At 40.9% G+C, this 3,933-nt stretch overlaps 1 pseudogene; it reads left to right on the top strand.

Moving 5' to 3' along the window:
• Positions 1-1,651: 1,651 nt before the first annotated feature.
• LOC116763579 lies at positions 1,652-3,590 on the top strand (annotated as a pseudogene).
• Positions 3,591-3,933: the final 343 nt, after the last annotated feature.

Raw genomic sequence — 3,933 nt, 5'->3', positions numbered from 1 at the left:
TTTTTGCCGTACGCGGGCCTCTCACTGCCGTGGCGTCTACCGTTGCGGAGCACAGGCCTCGGGCGCGCAGGCTCAGCCGCTCTGTGGCATGTGGGATCTTCCCGGGCCGAGGCACGAACCCGCGTCCCCTGCATCGGCAGGCGGACTCTCAACCACTGCACCACCAGGGAAGCCCAATTTTTGCCATTTTAATTATAGTATGTCTTGGTGTGGATGTCTTTGAATTCATTTTGTTTGATAATCTCTGTGCTTCCTGGACCTGGATGTCTGTTTCCTTTCCCAGGTTAGGGAAGTTTTCACCTACTATGTCTTGAAATAATTTCTTTGCTCTTCTATCTCGGTTTTCCTTCTGGAACTCCTATATGCAAATGTTTGTATGCTTGATGTTATCCCAGAGGTTCCTTAAACCATCTTCATTTTTTTAAATTCTTTTTTTCTGTTCTGCCTGGTAGATTTCCACTACTCTGTGTTCCAGACTGCTTATCTGTTTTTTTGTATCATCTAATCTACTGTTGATTCCTTGCAGTGTATTTTTTATTTCAGTTATTATATTCTTCAGCTCTGTTTGGTTCTTTATGTATCCAACCCTTTGTTAAACTTCTGTGTCCCAAGTTCATTGAGCATCTTTATGATTCTTACCTTGAACTCTTTATTGGTAGATTGCTTATCTCAACTTCATTTAGTTCTTTTTCTGAGATTCTGTCCTGTTCCTTTGTTTGGAACATATTCCTTTGTCTTGTCATTTTGCCTAATTCTCTGTTTATTTCTCTGTATTACATATATTGGTTACACTTCCAATCCTTGAGAAATGTCCTTAGGTCTGAGTCATCTTCTGATGCCTGGCAGCACACTTCCCTCTGGTCACCAGAGCTATATGCTCTAGGGTGCCCCTGTGTGGGCTGTGTGGGCCCTTCGACTGCGGTGGAGCCAACTATTTTGGATGTGCTGGTAATGCACGGCTGGCCTCTTGCCCAGTTTACTACCAGGTTCTGCCTTGTGGAGTGGCTTCCAAGCCACTGATAGGCAGGGCCAGGTCCCGGAGCAGCTGGCTGTGAGGCTCAGGGGGCCCCAGGGCTGGTGACAGTCCACTGGTAAGTATGACCAGGTCCTGGTGTACTGCCCCCAGGGTTGATGCCAGCTTGCTGGTTGGTGGTGCCAGGTCCTGGTGCAGTGGGCTGTGTGGCCTGGGGCATGCCAGAGCTATTGTCACCTACTGGTGGGTGGGCAAGTCCCTAGCGCTAATAGGCTAAGAGAGGACTCCAAATGTTACTTGGCAGTACCAGCTTCCTCATGGTAGAACAAACTCCCAAATACGGCTGTGGCCATGTCTATATCCCCAGCGGGGTCACAGTTGTCTCCTGCTTCTCTGTGATGCTTTCCAAAAACAGCAAGTGGGTCTGACCCAGGCCACTTACTTAATTTAAAATTACTGCTTCTTCCCTGAAAGCATGTGAGATTTTGTGTGCACCCTTTAAGAGAGGAGTCTGTTTCTCATAGCCCTCTGGCTCTGCCATATACAAGTCCTTCTGGTCTTCAAAGCCAGACATTCTGGGGAGGCTGTGGTGGGGTTTGTACCCCTTGCTCCTTGGGGAGAACCTCTGAAATTGTGGTTATCCCCTCATTTGTTAATCACCTACCTGGGAGTGTGGGTCTTGACCATATATAGTGTCTCCTCCTCTCTTAGCCGTCTCACTGTGGTACCTTCTTTAAACTTTTAGTCATGGAAAGTCTTCAGGTCGTTCTCATCAACAGTTGCTCTGTATGTCATTGCAGTTTTTCTGTGCCTGTGGGAGGAGGTGGGCTCAGTGTCTTCCTGCTCCTCTTTATGAATGAAGAAACTAAGGCACAGCTCTCCCTCTCCCTCTGGCACATCCACAGTCCCATGTCTGCATGCAGGGAGCTATCTGCTGGCTCTGTACTGCCCTCTGTATGACACTCTAGGCTGTGGGCCCTCTGTGGCCCCAGTTACTCTACCAGAAAGATGGCCACACTCACGGTAGTCATGACACAGAATGATGGATGTTTTAGTACTTTGGATGGAATTCAACCTTTTCAGCTTCAAATCTGAAAGCAGAAATCTAGTTGGACTAAAAGCAAAAAACATACATGCAGCAGAAAATTTTAAAAATCAAGTTATTAATAGAAAAAGGTAAACGGTTATCTCTACCACCAAAAAAAAAAAAAAAAAAGACTTCATTATTGAGCATAGCGTACTGGAAAAATTTTAAATAAATTATCAGCAGGAAAAATTGAAAAAGCAAGAGTCCAGCAACAATTGGCCAAAATACATAATGATGTAAAGAGACTTCACCATCAGTTAAAACAAGTGACACTTAGACTGATTTTGCTGAAAGCTCAGAGGAATAATGGAAAAAATGGAAAATGCAATAAGCACTTTTAGATAAGAGCAGAGACTGATATATGAAGAGCTTATTAAAGAAAACAACTAAAACTGAGTTGACTGCCGTATCCAGAAAAATTGACATGTGGACTTTGGGTCACTCAGAAATGCAGAGAGCTTTCAGAACAATGTCAAGTAAGGTTCATGTAGACAAAGTACCATCGCATACTCTTCTAGCAGAAATGGTAGATTTTGAAAAATTCTTTCAGCAAACAGGAGGGCAACAAGGGCACTGGATGACTTGGATCATCAGACCTTTGTAAAAGTGAGAAACAAACATAAAGAGAAGACAATATTTATGGGAGAAATTCTAGAACCTTATCCTGAAAGAACACAGCATTAAGTGCAACAACATGAGAAATTATACAAAAATTTCTGACTGTAGAAAAAAGAAAGAATCTATTCAGAATTGGAACGCTAAAAGCAGCAAAAAAAAAAAAGAGGAAATGGTCAAGTTAAAGAAAGAGAATATAACTATGCTTTTTCACAATAAACAAGAAGATGATGAAAGGAAAAACAGGAACAAAGAAGAATCATAAATTGTCAGTTGAAGCTTGGGAAGAACAGAAAAGTATCTAAATGTCAATGAGATATGTTTCTCATATTTAAGAGAACTTAAAAGAAGAAGAAAAGGAAGAGCAAAAGTAGCAGAAGAGCACCAACGCCAGTTTAGACTAAGATAACTATTATTACGTTACATCGAGAAGAAGAATTAAAAAGAGGAAGAACTTGTGAGGCTTGAAAAAGAAATAAGTGAAAAGTTAGACAAGGCAGAAAAAGGAAAACTGTTGCCGATGCAATTTTCAGGTTTCAAGAAAGAGATTTACATAAACTTGAACTGAAAATTCTAGATAGACAGGCAAAGGAAAAGGTAAAGGTAGAACAAAAAAGACTGGAAAAATTACAAGAAAAGAGTGAAAAAATGTTAGTAGATCCCTCTAGGTTTTACAAAACTTTTACCAAAGGTTGGAAAGAATGGCCCAAAGATGTAGGATCATCAAGTTCTGGGCCACTGCTTCATATTCCACATGGGGCTATTCCAATCTGCAGACAAAGAGACTACAGAAGAATATGAGATAATGAACTTGGCACACAGTTGATGAGAATGTTAATATTCAGTTATTCTGGGAAACACAGTGACAACTACGTTCTTTAAATATCACTAGCCTAATCGATTGATTATTCATTACAATTGCATGTGAATTGGGAGATGTTACATTCCACACTGACATTGCCGTTATTATTTCCTGTTTATACTAAGAGGGCAGTTAGTTTACAGGTTGGCCTATTACTGATGTCAAAGCTATTTAAATAAGTTTATGTTAGAAACATTATTTCACTGAATGCACAAAACATTTAGAAGGTTTGGTTTATGGCATATCAAAATTAATTGGGACAATGTTAGAGTGACATTTTTTAAACCCCTGATTCACAACTTTTAGAACCCGGATGTCAGTTAGCTTGAGTCATAGGAATGTAAAGTTCTCCTTTTAGAGTTGTAAAATAAGTTAACACTTTTTCTAAGTTTAACA

Source organism: Phocoena sinus, chromosome 12, assembly GCF_008692025.1.
Source record: "Phocoena sinus isolate mPhoSin1 chromosome 12, mPhoSin1.pri, whole genome shotgun sequence".
Lineage (NCBI taxonomy): Eukaryota > Metazoa > Chordata > Mammalia > Artiodactyla > Phocoenidae > Phocoena > Phocoena sinus.
This window is presented reverse-complemented; position numbering and strand designations above follow the sequence as displayed.